The sequence below is a fragment of the Neofelis nebulosa genome, chromosome 14 (assembly GCF_028018385.1).
Source record: "Neofelis nebulosa isolate mNeoNeb1 chromosome 14, mNeoNeb1.pri, whole genome shotgun sequence".
Lineage (NCBI taxonomy): Eukaryota > Metazoa > Chordata > Mammalia > Carnivora > Felidae > Neofelis > Neofelis nebulosa.
In genome coordinates this window covers 5,101,112-5,121,340 of record NC_080795.1, presented here as the reverse complement: position 1 = coordinate 5,121,340, position 20,229 = coordinate 5,101,112, and the positions used below count along the sequence as shown (strand labels likewise).

The following is a 20,229-nucleotide window of genomic DNA, read 5'->3' as shown; positions in this document are numbered from 1 at the left end:
AGATAGATAGATACTATCAAGTACGTGTTGGCTTGCTTTATTTCAGTTTTGTTGTGTTAGGATTTTAATCCACATGGTCTGACACCAGAGCCCAAGCAGGACCCTTGTATAAAAACACACTATATTTTATAAATTGAAAAAGAGAAATATATTCCTCCTTTTAGATGTGACTGGATCAGTTCGCTTAGTTTATCACAAAGAAAAAAAATAATGAGTGGTTGGTCTATTGAGGCAGGAAACTAGGGAGTGTTGTTGCCAACAACCTCTCCATCCCCAAGAGGGAAAGGGCGTATGCTAATGAGTAAGAACTCCCTGACCGTAAGGAGGCTGCTAATGAAGTGATCACCACTCCCATGGACTCAGCCCCAGGGAGAGAGCTGGAGGGGAGTCCCTCCGCTCCAGATGTGAGGCACCACAGGGAGGCCTGCTAGCTGCTAGGAAATGATTGTTTCAATAATATTTTTCGGTATTTCCCTAGAATATAAGGTGGCGGTATTTTGACTTCATAATCTGTAACATGCATTGATCTGTGTCTCTTTTAAGACCAAGAGAGGCCTCCCTCCAGGTAAGTCATTGGTTACAGGAGTTTCCCTCTAAACATCTCTAGCTCATTGGTGCTGAAAGGAAGCCTTACACGTGGGTGTGCACACACGCGTGCGCGCGCGCACACACACACACACACATATATACATACATATATCTGATAAACTTCCTGATCAAAGGTCAGAGGGAGTTTTCTGGTGAGGCCTTTATTTACTTCCCATCCTTTTGTCTCCTATCTCTAAGCTTAGTCAGCGTTAGTCCCTCATTTTACATTCTCAGAGCAGACTGGCCGTCACTGGAAATCCCTTTATCTCTTGGTCATACCCTACACCCCAACCCTGAATGGCAATAGTTCTAGCCGTCTCTTAGAATAATCCCAAACTCAGAATCAAAGATGTCATTCACCCTGAGCATTAGGTCAAATGGATAACCTATACTGTGTATGCACACGTGTGTCTGTCCATGAAGAGTGTGTAAGTACAGACGGTGAAGGGCACTTGAAGTCTCAGTGACTCTGATGAGACAAATATCCTTCTGTTGGTAAATTCTGCCACATTATATTCCAAGGAAATACAGAGAGACCCTCCAGAACATTTTCAGGCAATTGTCTAAATAAACCAAGGAACATTATTCATAAACATTATAAGGGTGAATTTAGCCTTTGAGCAGGAATGGTGATTATTTTTATTATTATCTCACCTTCAGTAGTCACACATTTAATGAAAAAGACCATTAATATCTAGTTCAATTCATGTTGTGTAGCTGGAATCAATACACTTATATTTTTTATCTTTGGCTGAGTTCCTTTCTTTCGTTCCCTTTTTATGACATTTTAAATGTTGAATTGGGGATGAGCAGAATTCCATATTGTTTGCCATATGTATTAGTTATAGGTTTGGCATCTGTAACAGAGATTTATAAAAAACAGTGACTTAAACAAGATAGAAGTGTATTTCTCTCTCATTTAACTGTCTGGGCATAAGTAGGCTGGTATGTCATCAAAATCTGGGTGCCTTGAATCTTTCTGCTCTGTGATACCAAGGGTTTTGCTCTTGTCAAAGTCCCAGATGGCTTACCAGGTCATTTGGCTTATCACATCTCAGTTAGCAGGAAAGGAAATAGATGGAAAGGAGAGAATAACCCTCTTCCCTTCAAGGGCATGACTCGGAAAAGTACACTCCCCTTACCGGTTCTTCCCTTTGGCCAGAACTTAGTGACAGGATCACAGCTAAATATAAGGGAGATTAGAAAAGGGGTCTCTAGGGTGGGAGACCATCTCCTTGGTTAACTTCAAGTGTCCTAATATAATGGGAAAAGAGGAGAATTGATCTGGGGGGACAATCAGCAATCTCTGACACGTCATAGAAACATAACTGCTTTTATTCAGATGCTGATGGATAGGATATTGATGTCACATAGCGTATATCTTTTACTCTCTTTGGCAGAGATGGCTTTTGGTCACCGGATCTGTTTCCCCTTTCTTGGTAAACAGTGGTCCCTGGAATGCGGTCTTTAAGCAAAGGGCTACATTTATCAGCCTTTTTGCAGCTGGGGATGGTCAAGTGACTATTTCTCAACAAGGAACGAGATACGAGATAGGAGAGCGTGCCCCACCTAGGCTGAGGCTGTAGAAGCAGATGAGGAGGCTTTAGGCTCTAAGGGACGGTGGGGCCACAATGTGGAAGAAGCCTGGGTCCTTGAACCACCACGTGGTGGTGAACTGCCCATTGAGCAGCAACTGTTGCTTGGATGTTATGTGAATGAGATCTAAATGTCCACTATGTTTCAGCCTGATGTATTCGGGAGTCCTTTAGTTAATGTCATGTTAGCCTACCCTAACTAACACACTATTTCTTTCTGGGCTCCCAGTTGCTGTTGACTATCATAATCATTGTGCTGTGGAACTAAATGATCCACAAGAAACACCAGAATTTTGATTTTTCTAAGCAGCTGGTGAACATTTTTGGGTTGTAACATTTCTCCAAATTTTGTTGTTATTCACAAATTCTCCATTTGTTTGTGAATTTTGTTCTCTGTCAAAACATTTAAGACTATTTTCCATCTTTTAGAAATTGAACAGCAGTTTTTCTGACACTGGTTTTTCTGATGATAAATAGTTTTTTTCTTCTATTTTTGCATGTTGGGATGCTTAATGAAAAAAAAGCAGAGTGAGTGTGCACTAGCAGGCAGGAATTCTATAGAAGACTCACTACTATATTTTCCACAAGATATTGGCATTGGAACTTATTCTTAGAGACCAAATATTACACATCTAGGAGATGATATTTAAATTCAAGGTGAAATATATGATCTGAAGTCTTATAAAATGAAGAAACAACCAAGACCTTATCTCAACATTAAACTCCCAAGTGAAAATAATGTAATTCTGTAGAAACGTTAGCTCAGATATCTCATCAGTAACCTCTACTAGGCTACTAATTTAAACAAAACCAATCAGAATATTTCTAAAGTCAAGAAAACATTACACTCATTTGTTTCCGTCCTCCAGATCGGAATTCTGGATCAAAGTTAAAATCATAGACTTCAGGAAAATGGAAGGAATCAGTGGCTAACGGGTCAACCCCCATATTTTAATGTTTATTCCCCTACTCCAAAGGCTATCAGTGTAGTAAGATTTTTTAAGCTTAATTTTGTAAGTAATTTCAACCATTGGTAACATTGAAAAAAAAAAGTCCAGGAGAGGAGTCCAAATACTAATTGGTCTCTGGGCTGTATAATCTTAAGCCATTGCCCCTCTTTCCAGATACTCTCCTTGGACTCTTTAATGTTTTTGACAGTTAAAATGTGACATAATGTTCAGCACACACATTTCCTGGAAAGAAAATTGCAATATGTATCAATGACCTTTATATGTTAGGCCCTTTGATCTAGTGGTGATTACAGTTTCTTACTATTGCTCCCAAGGATATTTTAATTCTTTAATTAATCAGTTTATTCAATCCATATTTATTGAGACCCACTATTTTCCAGGCACTTTTTTAGGTCTTGGGGATATAGTATTAATAATACAAAATCTCTGTCATCATGTGGTTTACTTTTTTTTTTTTTAATTTTTTTTAACGTTTATTTATTTTTGAGACAGAGAGAGACAGAGCATGAACGGGGGAGGGTCAGAGAGAGGGAGACACAGAATCCGAAACAGGCTCCAGGCTCCGAGCGGTCAGCACAGAGCCCGACGCGGGGCTCGAACTCACAGACTGAGAGATCGTGACCTGAGCCGAAGTCAGACGCTTAACCGACTGAGCCACCCAGGCGCCCCATGTGGTTTACTTTTTAATGGTAACGTGACAAACAAATCAATGATTGAATATAAGCAAAAAGATAATTAATATCAGGTAACATTAAATTCAGTGGTAGAAACAAGAGCTGGATAAGGAAATGGCCAGTGACGCAGTAGGGTGGAGGTGCATGTTCACCAATGGTGGCGAAGACCTCTTTTAGGAAGGGGCATGAGCAGTGAAACAGTGAAATGAAGTCAGGAGACAAGTCCTATTGAGTATGCTAGGTGACTCTTCAGGCAGGGGGAATAGGAAGTACAGAGGTTATGAAAGAAAAGGAGCAAGACTTATTTAAGGAGTAGCAGGAAGTCCAGTGTGACCGGAGCAGGAAATGAGATTAAAAAGAGAGGAGTCAAGTCTTATAGGGCCTCTGGGCCAAGGTGAGAACTGTAGGCATTGTTCTGAGTGGTTGAAGAGCCTCTGAGGAGTTCGGAGGAGAAGGACACACATGATAGAATTCATGTTTTAGAAAGAGCACAGCGCCCACTGTGCACAGAGAGCCAATGAAGAAAGCATGTAGTTGTTCAGGCCAGAGAAGACGGTGGCTTGGGCCGGTGCAGGGGGCAGAGGTGGTGAGGAACCCGTGGGGAGTATGGGTTAGCATTCTGAGTGCAGACCCCGTTGTGATTGAGGTCCCCGAGGCAGAGTCCCAGGGTTCAAGTCCCATCTTGACCTCCTAGGGACAGTGTGATTCTAGACAAATTCTGTACCCTCTCTGAGTCTCATTTACCTCATCTGAAAAGTGGAAACAATGATAATTCCTTCAAAGGCCATTATGATGTCTAGTGAGATAATTCACAGAACACACTGAAAACTGTGTTTGGCACTTCTAAGTATAAATATCTGTAAATCATTATCTTTATTAATCCGTTACAGTATAGTCACGAAAACAAATAATCTAAGATTTCCTAAAAAACCAGTTTCTGCCCATAAGAGAGTCATTTGCTATAAGAAATATTATTATAAGCTGTATTTAGAATACTTTTGGTCATGTAATATTTTTGGAGATATTTTTGCCAAGGACGTATCCATTTCCTTTGCTTCTGTTTAGAGTTGATTTCTAACCTAATTTTTGGTTATATTTATATTTATGTTTATACTTATATTTACATTTACAACCCTCACTCAATTCCTGGTCTTTATTCCAAGGAGGCAAACGTATCCTTCGGTTTGGGACTGGTGTGTGGTGACTGAGAAGAAGGAATCAGGCTGCAGAATCCGGGCTCTAAGTAAGTCACTTAGCTTTGCTGAAATTCAGATTTTACACCTGCAAAATATATTAGTGTTCAGGCGAAAGGAATGGGTAGACGTACACATCATACGAAGCATTTTACAGATGTTGGTTTTATTAGTTTGCATTGGTTCTCCTATCATCATATTTTTGTGAACAAAATGTCTGACGGAACTTTCTGTGGGAATAAGTTGAAGAAACATCACACTGCCGTTCCTGTGGGTGGAGGGTGACACCCATTCTCCCCACCACTTTCTGCAGTCCCTCACCATCACTGTAGCTGCCCCAATCTTGGGCAAGAAAAAGATCATAAACTCACTTAACAGCCAGCATATGTCTGGCGAGTGCCTCTCAGCTTGGTGAAAATACATGTTGGTGTCAGTAGTTTGGGTCTTGATGATAAGAGAACATTTGAAATGTCTTCATTTCCTCTGCATAAAGCAATCTGTTATTTCTTTCAAATAGTGTGTGAAGTGCTTATGCCCCCAGATTAGCATTTCCAGGTTTTCATCCCACAAGCTTGTATTGATCACGCATACCCATTTGGATGCAAGCGGTCCTAGGGAGGAGAGAATTTCGAAGGTCATGGGATGGAGCAGGAAACACAGTCTCCTCCCCAAGCTTGGCTCTAACTCACCAGGAACCAGTCCTTTTTCCTTCCAGAGCTGGGCTTGTGAAATCTTCTTTGATTTCTTCATTTCACTGTCTTTTTTTCCCCCGGCCCCCATATGGGCCGGTCTACTAGAGGACAGAAATAAAGAAAAGCAAAAGGTAGCAATTAAATTAAGAAATGGGTGTATTGAGACAGCCGTGCAATAATAAGGGGTCATAATCTAAAACTTACCCATAAAACTTTGTTTCGTCCCTTGTTTTACAAAGAAGGAGTGTAAATTGTCTGAGACTCCAGCTTCAAGACAGTTTCTGAAGTGTCCACAAAGCTCTGGCAGCATGCCCTTTGTGCCCTTTGCCCTGTCCCGTCAGGCTGGGAGGATTTGGAAAAGCAACGTCAGGTCTCTCATGTTTTGCCTGAGTCACATGACTGTTGCTGGTGATTCCCATACTTTCTTGCTCTGCAGAGCAACCTTCCCAGAAACGTGTATTAAGCGCTGAAAATTAAGACCAGCCTCACTTTTATAAAACTGGATTATAATTGTCATAAAAGTTCTGGAATTATAGAAAAACTATACACACACGCACACGCACACACATACACACACACACACACACACACACACACACACACACACAAGTAATATCCACCATGATAATATTTGGAATGGATAATAATGCATTCCTAGAAAAAACCCACTTGAATTCGTCTACATTGCTGGGTTGTAATCAAACTAAGGGCTGGGCGAGTTCGTTATTTGTGCCTTTCATCTAGCTGAGGAATGTGCTTAGTAAATGTCGAATGCCTGAATAAAAAGACTTTGCTGGTTGAAATGTTATAAGCTGATTCTGATATTTCCATAAAAACATATCCTTGCCAGTTGAGCCATCCAGGAGTATAATGGCATACATAAAAATATGGAGCATAGACCTTTCTATGGTGTGCAGAATTCAAGCAGAGCCTGTGATAGTGACCAGTCTGACACAATTGTGTTGTTATTAATTAACAGGCTGAGCATGAGACAGAAATATATAAAAGACTAAAAGGAAACAGCTTGGAAGATAACCCTAAGTAATCCAAAGATGGGCTAATTCACCAGAAACATGTAGAAATGGAAATGTCACTCTTAATAACATCGCCTCAAAATATATGAAGCAAAAGATAGCAGAATGTAAAGGTGAAACAAACAAATCTACAGTCATTGTGGGAGAATAAACACACCTCTTTTGTAACTGCTAGGGTTTGTACTTGAGGATGGGTTTCGAAAGATAAGGATGGATGCCTGACTCTGGGGTTGAAGGCTGTGGATCTTGGGTACCAGAGACATCAAGTGTAAGAATGAGTCTGCAAGGTAGTCTTTGGGCTCCGGGCTCAAAGGGCTGGAAGGAACAATCTGTGGAACCTACCAAATACTTTACATTCGAATAACCAAAACTTAAATACTCCTATGTCACAGATTGTGTTCTCACCAAAGCTTTAGGAAGGACACGGAAAAAAATTATATTTGCTGAATTCTGTGGGGGAAAATTTATTACATAATAAGGTCTACAAAGAATTGGCCTCTTACTATGTGTGCCGGGCATCGTTCTAAATGTGAACTCATGTAATTCTTGCGCTAATCCTGTGCCTATAGGTTGCGTGAAGTGTCATTGTAATTGCCTAATTTTGTAGATGAGGAAACCCAGGCAAACGGAAGATAACTTTGCCCGATGTCACAAATCGGTGGAAACAACAGTTGAACTGAGGCAGCCTGACAGCAATAGACTGCTGGATGCCAATTAGATATTTCTTGGTTTGGTCTGATGTCCGGCAAAAGAGTTTGGTGACACTGATTGTATCTACCTTTAAAAATACGGTAGCTTACGTTATTTATAGCTACACAACATAGGATGTGACATAATTCTCACATGTCTGGGAAATGCCATCACATTATTTGCAAACGTGACCATCAATGCAGCCTGTTGGCTAACTTGAATTGACTGAGAAAACATTCCAAGTTCATGTTCACGACCCCATCAAATAGCATGAGATAAAAGCTGGTTTTATAATCTTTCCCTTTTTATAGAATAAAAGCTAGGTAATGTTTTCAAAATTCTGGACCAGAATATTAATTCAAAGTGCTAAGAATATGGATGTATTCATAATTAATCTAAGACTGAAGCAAACCCTGTAGAAAAATCTTCTTCAGACATATTGGGTTTCATCCTGAAAGAGAAAAAAAAAAAAAAGCGAAGTGTGAAAGCAACAAATGCTTGGAATTGCAGAGATGGAAATAGAGAACTGATCCTTAATCAGTTAAAATGATCACTAATAAATGAAATCTAGAAATAAAATCCCACCTCTCAGCATGATCCCCAATACCAGCTTCTTTTCATAATTAAAGATGGTATTCTGGCTGATGTTAACTCTTTCTTCCTCTTTGAGCCTCCTGCGTCTTTTTTAGCACCATTTAGCTGCAACACAAAGGACTGAGACTTGAAATCAGAGCAAGAAAGTTTTTACAAGGGATGGAAAGATACAAACTAACTCATACTGCTTTATGAATTAATAGGGATGTCTCAAAAACATGAACAAAAGGAATTATTTAAATGTCATCCCATTTAAGTGGTAAATTCTCCACGACATGTTTTTCAGTTTATTGGCAGGGAGTGAACTGATGGACCTTGTTTTGCATGTCCCCTCTCCCTTCTCCTACTTCCATTTGCCTTCTATGCTTCCATATGTTGGGACCAATCTGTTGATTTCACCAACACTCTCCCATCCCCCTTTAAGACTCCAGTGAATCGTAGACTCTTTGATGTGATCAGAAATTAGGAACCTTACTGAATATACATTGTCTTTTCATATAAATATCTCTCTGATCCACTTCTTCCCCTCTGGTTATTGAAAGTGCGTTCATTTAAAAAACATAATTGGCAGGAATCATTGTTTTTATATCTAAATAAGGGAAACTGCATAAGCTTAAAAAATGCTACAGGATAGCATTTCGGGAAAACATACCAACGTGAAATATACTGTGACCAAGACTTGATAAGATACATCCCAATCTTATATTCATTATGTGGTTTTCAATTCAGGAAATATTCAATACTGAGAGAAAATTCACAATGGAAAGCTCTACAATTTTTCCTTTGAAATCCTCATGCACTTTAAGAAGATTGGAGAAAACACATTTCAGCAGGCTTTGGCAGTCGCTCAAATTTGTGTGCTCTAAGTTTAGAACCAAACTCAATCTGCCCCCTGTTCAAGCTCTGTTCTGTGCTGGCAAAACACCACTTGCTTGTTCAGAGGGAGAAGGAAGGCTTTGTAAAACTCAGAAAACTTACTGGACATTAAGTAGCTCCCCAACAATTATGTTATCCTCAGCTTAAGTTGAATTCAACACATATGAGTGACATTTTTCTTACAACACCCGGGTATAAAATAAATAGAAAAACACTTAGCACTTATTGGGGGTTTAGCAAAACTCAGGAATGCCTAAAATTTTCCCAAGGTCACTTGGTTTTCCAAGATGCTATATATAAGATTTTCCAGCTCTTATTTCTGTTTTGTCATCACATCTCCTTTCATATTTTGAGGAAATGTTTGTTTAGGTATAATAATTTTTTTGCACCATTTGAAACCCAAATATTGCAATACTGTGTTAAGATGCGAAAGCTGAAATGTGAAAAGATGTACCATAATCTATTTATATTTAATTATGTAGACTGAATTAAGTATGCATATAAATATTTTAAACATATATACACACACGCATATATGCTTATAAAAAATTCAGCCTAAGTATTTCCTATACATTTTTATTTTGAATTGTTTTGCATACCAACTCTCTGAAGTCTGAGAGCCAGATCTATGTAGTTCTAGGTAAAAGACACTGAAAAGATTGATAGCTTAAGATTTACGGATTTGGGACCAAGAAGCAAGTTATTTTGCTTCTCTGAAATCTTTATGCAGGTAGGAGTTGGACTTGATAATATTTAAATGAGTTTCTTATACTAATTTTATGTGACTCAGTGATTCCAATGAGAAGTTTGAAAATGACTTGATTTTATGATGAACAATGTGCATTTTAATTGGATTTGGTTCTTTATTTGTTGCTGTATCTATTCTTATCTCAAGTGAATGCAAGCCAAGCTGAACATTCCGCGTTCTCTCAAAAACCTTTCAGACTCTTTACTGTGTACTTTTATCGATCGTAATGTGTACCAGCCAAATTTAATTATAGCGATCGCAGTGTGTGTTAGTAGGATATGTAGGAATTTCAGCGGTGTCGTCCCATACCCTGCTGAATTCACCCAGCCCCCATCGCAGCATTTTATAGTATGCTAGTTATGAACTAGTTATATATATATTATATTAGTATAATCTCTGAAGTTAGACTTTTTGGCTTAAAATCCTGGTTCTCCACTTTATGACTACTTGACTTTGGGTGAGTTGTTTTATCTCTCTGTTCCTTATTTTTTTTTTAAGTTAATGTTTGTTTATTTTTGATAGAGGGAGAGGGCCAGCAAGGGAGGGAGAGAGAGAGAGGGAGACACAGAATCCGAAGCAGGCTGCAGAGCCTGACGTGGGGCTTGAACTCACAAATCATGAGATCTTGACCTGAGCCAAAGTCAGACGCTTACTTCACCGACTGAGCCACGCAGGAGCCCCTGTTCCTTAATTGTTTTTTGTCTGTAAAGAGAAGAGAACCTGTTTCATCGACTAGTTCTAAGGAGTTTATAGTTTCGTTCTCAAAGTACTTAGAGTAGTTCCCGGCACACAGGAAGTTTTCAACAAGTGTTAGTTTTTTCTTTGCTTCTTATATGTCTACCACATTAGAACAGAAGTCCTATAAGAGCAGGATGCTCATCAATCTTGTTCATCATGGTCATGGTTACTTTGCCTTCTCTTCCTCTTCCTCCTCCTCCTTTGCTTTAATTGAAGTAGAAAGCACATAACATTAATCCATCTGAAAGTGTACAATTCACCGACATTTAGTGTATCCACAATGGTGTGCAATCATCGCTTCTGTCTAGTTGCTTAAATGTCCTTAATCATGTGGAGGAAATTGTCTTCTGTTTCTAGTTTGCTGAGTGTTTTTGTCATGAAAGGATGTTGGAGTTTTCAAATACTTTTTCTGTAACAATTGAAATTCGCATGTGGGATTTTCTTCAGTCAATGTAATATATTACATTGATTGATTTCCATGTGTTCACTCTTGCAGTCCAGGGATAAATTCTACTGGGTCACGGAATATAATCTTAATATACTACTATTATGCTAATATAATATACAACTGTACTACTAATATACTATTTTCTTTGCTGGCATTTGTTGAGGAATTTTGTGTATGTATTCATAAAGGATATTGATCTACAGTTTTCTTTTGCTATAACGTCTTTATCTGGCTTTGGTAATGCTGGACTTATAGAATGAGTTTGGAAGTGTTTCCTCCTTTTCTTTTTTCTTGGAAGAGATTGAGCAGGGTGTAATAATTCTGCAAGTGTTTGGTGGAATTCACCAGTGAAGCCATCTGATCCTGGCCTTTTCTTTGTTGGGAGGTCTTTTTGATTACTGATTCAATCTCTTTGTTTGTTAAAGATCTATTCAGATTTTCTGTTTCTTATTAAGTCGGTGTTGGTAGTTTGTGTATTTCTGGGAACTTATTCATTTCACCTAGTTCATCTAATTTGCTGGTGTGTGATTATTCAAAACATTCTCTTACAATTCTTTCTTTTTCCTACAAAGTTAGTTGCAGTGTTCCCACTTTTATTTTTTATTTTAGTAATTTTCTTGGGGTGGACGTCAGGTTACCTAAAGATTTGTCAATTTTGCTGATCTTTTCAAAGAACCTGTTTTTGGTTTGGTTTTGTCGCTTTTTTTCCCTTGAACTTTCTTTCATTTAATCCACTCTAATTTTTATTATTCCCTTCCTTATCCTAGCTTTGACTTTAGCCTGCTGTTGTTCCCGTTTCTTAAGACATAAACTTAGGTTATTGATTTGGGATCTCTTTTCTTTTTAATATGAACATTTAAAGCTATAAATTTTCCATGTACACTTTTTCACTGAATCCTATAGATTTTGGTATGTTGTATTTTCATTTTCATTCATCCCAAAATATTTTCTAGTTTCACTTGTAGTTTCTTCTTTGACCATTGGTTCGTTGTTTATGAGTGTGCTGTTTAGTTTCCACATATTTGTAAACTTTCCAGTTTTTCTTCTGCTACTAATTTCAACTGCCATTCTGTCGTGGTTGAAGAATGTGCTTTATATGATTTCAGTCCTTTAACACTTACTGAGGGGCGCCTGGGTGGCTCATTTGGTTAAACTTCCAACTCGTGATGTCGGCTCAGGTCATGATCTCATCATGATCTCACGGTCATGAGATTGAGCCCTGTGTTAGGCTCTGTGCTGGGCATGGAGCCTGCTTAGGATTCTGTCTTTCCTTCTCCCCCACTCACACTCCCTCTATCTCAAAAAAAAAAAAATGATTAAAAAAATTTATTGAGACTTGCTTTGTGGCCCAACATATGGTCCGTGCTGAGGAATGTTCCGTGTGCTCTTGAGAAAAACGTGTATTCTGCTGCTGTAAGGCGGAGTGCCTTCTCTCTTTATGTCTGCTGGGTCTGGTTGACTTACAACATTGTACAGCTCTTTATTTCCTTATTGATCTTCTGACTGCTTCTCTCCATGTTGCAAATGGGGATACAGAAGTCTCCAGCCGTTATCGTAGAACTATTTCTCCCTTTCAGTCTTTCATTTTTTTCATATTATTTTGGGATCTGTTCTTATGTCCAAATATATTTATAATTATTGTATCTTGACGGACTCGTCTTTTCCTTGATGTGTAATGTCACTTTTGTCTCTTGTGACACTTTTTATTCAAAAGGCTGTTTGTCTCATATTAGTACGAACACCCCTGCTCTCTTTTGATTACTGTTTCCTTGCATTTTCTTTTTCTACTCTTTCACTTTTAACCTGTTTGTGTCTTTGGCTCTAAAGTGAGTCTGTTATAAGCAGTATATAGTTGGGTCATTTTTAAAAAATCCATTCTTCCAATCTCTGCTTTTAATTGAGGACTATAATCCATGTACAGTAAAAGCAGTTAGTGATAAGAAAACGTCTGCCATTTTGTTACTCCTTTTCTGTAAGTCTTAAAACTTTTTTGTTCCTCAATTCCTCTATTACTCCCTTCTTTTGTGAGTAATTTTTATGTTATTTGCTCCTGTTACGTTTTTCTAAGTGAACTATAATTAGCACACAGTGTTCAATTAGTTCAGATGTACAACATAATGATTCAACAATTGTATACATTACTCAGTGCCCACCACAATAGGTGTGGCCACCATCGGTCACCAAATAATGTTATTGCAGTCTTATCGAACGTATTCTCTGCTGTACTTTTCATCTCTCTGCTTAATTTTTTTGAGTGTATCATTTTGATCACTTTCTCATTTCTTTTCTCTTTTGGTACATCTTTTAGTTTTTTTCTTAGTGGATACACTGGAGATTACAATTACAATTAACATAACTTTATAACAATCAGCTTTGAATTAATACCAACTTGGTTTTAATAGTGTAAAAAAGCTGCCCCGTTACAACTCCACCCCTTTAATTTTGTTAATGGTAGCAAACGACATCTTTATACATAGTATGCATATTAACACAGATTTGTAACTCTTGTTTTCTGCATTTGTGTCTTAAGTCATAAAGAAAAAAAGAGAGGAGTTAATATACCCAAAATACAATACCCCTGATTTTGTATTTACTTGTGTGGTTACTTTTACTGTTATCTTTATAGCTTCACATACCTTTGAGTTATCTTCTAGCATTCTGTCATTTCAGCCTAGAAGACACTACTTCACATTTCTGGTAGGGCAGATCTACTAGCAATGAATTCATTTAGTTTTTGGTTACCGCCTTTAGTTTTTATTGAATAGTGCATTACCGTCTCCTTCATTTTTGAAGGCTAGTTTTGCTAGACACAGATATCTTTCCTGGGCAATTTTTTGCTTTGAACACTTTCGATGTGTCATTCCACTGACTTCTGGTCTCCAGGGTTTCTGAAGCAAAATTGGTTGTTAATATTATTTGTGTCCCTTGTGTATGACAAGTCACTTCTCTTTTGATGCTTTCAAAATTCTCTCTTTGTCTTTTGCTAATTTGACTATAATGTATCTTGGTGTAGATCTCTTAGAATTTATTCTGCTTGGAGTTTGTTGTGCTTTTTGGAGGTGTAGATTCTTATCTTTCATCAAATGGAAGGGTTTAGCCATTTTTTCTTCACTCTTCTGCATGTGTTATGCATACGTTAGTCTACTTAATGGTGTCCCACGTATCTCTTGGGCTCTGTTCATTTCCTGCCATCCTTTTCTCTTCCTGATCCTCAGATTGAATAATCTCAGTTGTTGTATATTCAAGTTCACTGATTCTTTCTTCTTTCTGATTAAATGTGCTGTTGAACCCTTGTAGTGAATTTTGCATTTCACTTATTATTATTTTTCAACTCCAGAAAATTTCTGTTTGGTGTCTTTGATGATTTCTATCTCTTTATTGATGGTTTCTATTTGGCAAGACTTACTGTCTTCATTTCTTTTGGTTCTTTGTTTAGGTTTCCTTTGGCCCTTTGAACATATTTAACTTTTAAAACCATTGTCCCAACAAAGAAAACTCACGACCAGATATTTTCACTGGTAAATACTACCAAACATTTACAGAAGAATTAACCCCAATACTCTTTAAACTCTTCAAAAAAATTGAACAAGAGGAAACATTTCCAAATTAATTTTGAGGCCAGCTTTATGCTGATACCAAATCCAGACAAAGACACCACAAAGAAAGAAGATTACAGGCCAATCTCCATGATTAACATTGATGCAAAAGTCCTTAATAAAATACTAGCAAACTAAATTTAACAGCACATTAAAGGATCATACAATGTGACCAAGTAGAATTTATTCTCTTTGATGCAAGGGTGGTTTAACATACACAAAGTAATTCATGTAATAGGCCACATTAACATATCAAAAGACAAAAATCATATGATCATCTCAGTAGATGCAGCGAAACATTGGACAAAGTTCAACACTGATTCATAATAAAACTCTCAACAAAGTGGGGTTAGAGGGAACATACCTCAACATCAATAATGGCCCTACATGACAAACCCACAGCTAATATACTCAATGGTGAAAAACTGAGAGCTTTATCTTTAAGATCAGAAACAAGACAAGGGTGTCCACTGTCACCACTTTTATTCAACGTAGTACTAGAAGTCTTAGCCACAGCAATCAAATAAGAAAAATAAGCAAAAAGCATCCACATTGGTAAGGAAGAAGTTAAACTTTGTGATAGTTTGTGATAACATGATAGTACATAGAAAACCTTGGGGCATATGGTTGACTCAGTTGGTTAAGTGCCTGACTCTCGGTTTCATTTCAGGTTATGATTTCACAGCTTCATGAGTTAAAGCCCTGCCTCGGGCTCTGTGCTAGCAGTGTGGAACCTGCTTGGGATTCTCTCTCTTCCTCCCCAACTGCTCGCCGCTCCCAGTGTCTCTGACTCTCTCTCTCTCTCTCTCTCTCAAAAAAGAACAAACAACAAAACAAAACAAAACAAAACAAAAAAACACTTAAAAAAAAGAAAACCTTAAAGACTCCGCCAAAAAACTATTAGAAGTAATAGATTAATTCAGTGAAGTTTCATGATACAAAATTAATATACAGAACTCTGTTGCATTCCTATACACCAAAAACAAAGTAGCAGAAAGAAATATTGAGGAAATAATTCAACTTACAATTGCACCATAAAGAATAAAATACCTAGGAATAAACTTAACCGAGGAGGTGAAAGACCTATACTCTAAAACCTATAAAACATCAATGAATGAAACTGAAGATGACACAAATTGAAAGATATACCATGTTCATGGATTGGAAGAATTAATATTGTTAAAATGTTCATAATACCCAAAGCAATCTCAGATTCAGTAATTTCCCTGTCAAAATATGAATAGTGTTTTTCATAGAACTAGATTTCACGGAAAAGTTTAAACGTCACAGATCTCACTGCAAATCAGCAGCTTCTTTAATCACCAAGCTTTCCTCTGATATGTTGTATGTTTTGGGCCGGATTCTAGAGTTCTGTAAAAGTTGATTCTGGCATTTTTTTTCTCCCAGCTCATTGATTGTCTTTAGGAGGGATGGAACTCTGGAGTTCCCTAGGCTTCCATTTTAAGTCTAGCTTTTTATCTTCTTCTTCTTTTAATGATATTTACTGTTGTCATTCACAAATGTGGATATCCTAGCACACAGATCCTCTTTCTGTTTGTATTCTTGCAAACTGCTCCTCTTTTGTAATCCTGGGGAGGAGGTCCACACAGGCCCCAGAGGCAGGTTCAGGGCCATTAGGTAGGCAATTCCATATGTCTAGTTACCAGAGCATGGTCTAGAGGGGAGGGTTCTGGCTCCAAGTGGGAACATAATTTTGGCCTGTAGATTCTTGCTAAGGAGGGGGGATGTGGGTGTGTACAGGCAGAGAAGAAACTAGATCTTTCCTAAATCTAAGAATAGGCTGGGATGTCCATACTTCTGTATGCAAGACCCCTAACCCATGTGGGAGGGGAAGGGATGGGCCCAGTAGTTCTGTGTTCTTGACATCCTTGTAGAGTCTTGAGGAGTCTGAAAATTCTCCATTTGAACATGGCCTTCTAGGCACATAGGAAAGTATAGTTCTTTTTTTTTTTTTTTTTTTTAGTGTCTATTTATTTTTGAGAGAGAGTGAGAGAGCTCAAGCAGGGGAGAGGCAGAGAGAGAGGAGACAGAGGATCCAAAATGGGCCCTGTGCTGACAGCAGTGATCTCAATGCAGGGCTTGAACTCACAAACCGCAAAATCGAGACCTGAGCCAAAGTCAGATGCTCAACCGAGTGAGCCACCCAGGTGCCCCAGGAAAGTGTAGTTCTTAATGCAGGAGAGTGGAACATATTTTAATTAACAGTCTTTGAATTTGCTTCATAACTTTCAAATATTTAGATATGTGAGGAGCCTGTGTTTGTGGTCTTGCACCAAGCATTGCCAAGTTATAAGTGGGCTGTGTAGAGATGTTTGTCTTGGACCCTCTGAAGTTTGACACTGTTGATCTCTCTCTCTCTCTCTACCTTGCTGTACTTCTTCATGGGGCATCAGGGACACCATACTCTTGAGTTTCCTCCTATGTCACTGGTAGCTTTTCTCACTTTCCTTTCTCACCAAGTAACATTGGAGGGCTCCAGGGCTCAGTCCTTTGTCCTTGTCTCTTTTCTATCTACACTAAAAAAATTTTTTTAATTCTTACTTATTATTTTTGAGAGAGAGAGAGAGAGCACAGGGGAGGGGCAGAGAGGGAGGAAGACACGGAATCTGAAGCAGGCTCCAGGCTCTGAGTGGTCAGCACAGAGCTTTACATGGGACTCAAACCCACGAACCGTGAGATCATGACCTGAGCTGAAGTTGGACACCCAACCGGCTGAGCCACCCACATGCCCCTCTATCTACATTTCTATTGTTAGATCCCCAGATCAGACTTCTCTTCTGAACTCAAACACAGTATATCCACTTGCTTCCTCAAGGTTTTCACTTGGTTGTCTAATAGACATCTCAACTTTGTCTAATGGATAAGACACCTGTTCAACCTCAATTAAGGACAGTCTATTCTTCTGGTTATTCAGGCTTAAAATATTCTTTTTTTTTAAAGTTTATGTATTCATTTTGAGACAGACAGAGACAGTGTGAGCAGTGGAAGGGCAGAGAGAGAGGGGGAGAGAGAATCCTAAGCAGGATCCTCACTGTCAGTGCAGAGACTGGTGTGGGGCTTGATCTCACAAACCGTGAGATCATGACCTGAGCCAAAATCGAGAGCTGGACACTTAACCGACTGAGCCACCCAGGCGCCCCTTAAAATATTTTCTTGACTCTTCTTCCTGTCTCTCATACCACACCCAGTCATTCAGGAAATTATCTTGGCCTTGACCTCAAAATCCTGTATTTTGGATCTTACCACTTCTCACAACCTCACTAGCATTACCCTGGTCCAGGTTACCATCACGACTTTTCAGATTGCTGCTAGAGCCTTCTGACTAGACATCCAGGTCCTACCCTCATCCACTACAGCTATAGTGATTCTGGTAAAGCTAAGTCAGATTGTGTCACTCCTCTTCTCAAAATATCCAATGACTCCCCATTTCATTTAGAGTAAAAGTGAAGGCCCTTTCAGTAGTTCATAGGTGAGCATATCACCCAGTTCTGGCCAGTGAGACCCAAGTATAAGAAACTTATTCAAACTTAAAGAAGGTGGGTTCTCTCTTTGGTGCTGGATTTGAGGCTAGAGGATAAAAGCCTGGATTTGGAGGAAGGTATTTGCCAGGTGGGGTTGATCTGCCTGGGATGGAAATGCAGAGAAAAATGGCTGAGAGACACAGAGATACCTTCTGGACTGTGCAGCTTCGTTACAGGCCAGTAAGTAACACTGCTTGGCTTAAAGCAGATGCGTAAGGAATTGTGTTTTCTATCTTCTGAAACCAAGACTCTTGACTAAAACAGGGTGAAGGAAGAGGCAGAAATTGACATTCACCGAGCATTCTATTTTGGTTGGACATTATGCTCGGTGAGTTACCCTAATTATCTTATTATATTCAATCATTCCTTCTCTTACTTGTTTACAGTTTTAGTCCATTTCCCTTACCTATAATTATCTTTCCATTCTTCTCTGGGAAATGCTTTAAAACACCTGATCAAAACTCTTATTTCCATCAAAATACATTTACTTTGAATCCCATTAATATTCATGTAAGTAGTTCATTTCTCCATGTTAATTCCTAGTTGCTCATACATTTTTTTGTGTGCATTTATGAGAGTGTGTTTCTATTTAGGCTGGAGACTTTCTGGTACCAAAGACAATACCTTGTATTTCTTCTTTATCCCATCTCATCGTCTAGTACCGTTATTTATTTTTCCCAATGGACTTCTCACATATTCTTTGTTAAAAATATTATTTGCAACAGGATACTACAGTTTTTATGGGCGCTTTAAAATAATTTATTTACAATAAAGCATCTAAGAAAGATTATGTTTATTTTACACTTCTAGAAATTTAGACAAAAACATGTAAAGTGCTGAGAATAATGCTAGGTATATGATTAAATACTCAATAAATATTGTTGTTGTTGTTGTTGTTGTTGTTGTTGTTGTCGTCGTCTGAGAACTCTCCCACACTGGCATTTTCTATTTGTCTTACAGCACATAATTCTGTCTTATGATATGCCCATGTACGAGTACATCTTACTCCATATAGTATACAACAGACCTCTTGAGGCTGGGCCACTTGTCCTGTGAGTGTTAAGGGAGCACAGTGTGGAAGAGTGGAAAACACGTGAGCTTATTTTATTTTTAAATTTTTTTTCAAGATTTAATTTAAATTCTGCTGAGTTAACATACAATGTAATATTCGTTCCAGGTGTACAATTCACTGATTCATCTCTTATATACAACACCTGGTGCTCATCGCTAGAAGTGCCTTCCTTAATCTCCATCACCTCTTTCACTCATCCCCCTACCCTTGTCCCCTCTGGTAACCATCAGTTTGTTCTCTATAGTTAAGAGTCTGTTTCCAGGTTTGCCTCTTTTTTCCCACCTATGTTCATCTGCTTTGTTTCTTAAATTTCCCTGGAACATGGGCACTGTGTTTTCTTATTCAACATATTTTATTCCCAACGCCTGGCAGACAGTAGTTGCTCTCGAAATTCTTGCCGATCCAAACCTCTTAAGCGTCTTATGTCTATCTTCACCTGGAAAATCGTTCTAGACTTGTCTGAAAGAGTTCATTAAGCTGCTGCTGTTACTTTCACTTAAAATAAATCCATATATATGAATATGAATATGAATTGAAGATGGCAATTAAAAAAGATGTCCTTATGTTACGAGGGTGCTTATGAAAGAGGATGCACACATAGATTCTGGGAAGCATGAGCATTGTGTATCTTTAAAACCCTGAACATTCTGTGGGATTCATGACCATGTTTTCGCTTGTTTAATGAAAAAGTAGACCCACTGGAAGACGCCGATGTATCTGTACTCACTCTGTTGCTTGAGTATTGAGAAAACCTTTCATCAAGCAACATGTGGGTGAATCAAGTGCTTCCAGAAACCAGAGTCTCATGGCCTTGCTGGAGCCAAGTGCAGCTCAGGCTGACTTTGTCTCCATTGTCTCTCCATCACATCCCTCTCCTCAAGAGTCACTTTTAGCAGACATCGTGAACTGTGCCAAAGCATATGGGTGTACCAAGAGGTGGGGGGCAGGTGCTCTGTTTGGCATCTGAACCTGCCAAATAGACTACACTTTGCATTTCTGGCTCTTTCACGCATCCAGTTTCCAACTCTAAGAGCTCCGCAGGTTTAGGTTTTCATCAAAGCCACAGGTACGTTGTTTTTCTGAATTTCCATCGCTGCTACTTGAATACATTTTTTTCTGATTCCTATAAAATTGATTCCAGTGTTTAACATCTATTCAGACCAGCGATTGAATTAGCC

At 38.6% G+C, this 20,229-nt stretch overlaps 1 protein-coding gene across 2 annotated transcripts in view; it reads left to right on the top strand.

Moving 5' to 3' along the window:
• The first annotated feature begins 5,039 nt into the window (after positions 1-5,039).
• Positions 5,040-20,229, top strand: part of ST18 (ST18 C2H2C-type zinc finger transcription factor) — a 257,754-nt gene continuing 242,564 nt past the window's right edge. The window contains exon 1 of one of the 2 annotated variants that reach the window (XM_058699371.1): positions 5,040-5,071. The gene's annotated coding sequence lies outside the window, so the exon portion shown is untranslated. The remainder of the gene's footprint in view (positions 5,072-20,229) is intronic. The other variant, XM_058699372.1, reaches the window with a different exon arrangement.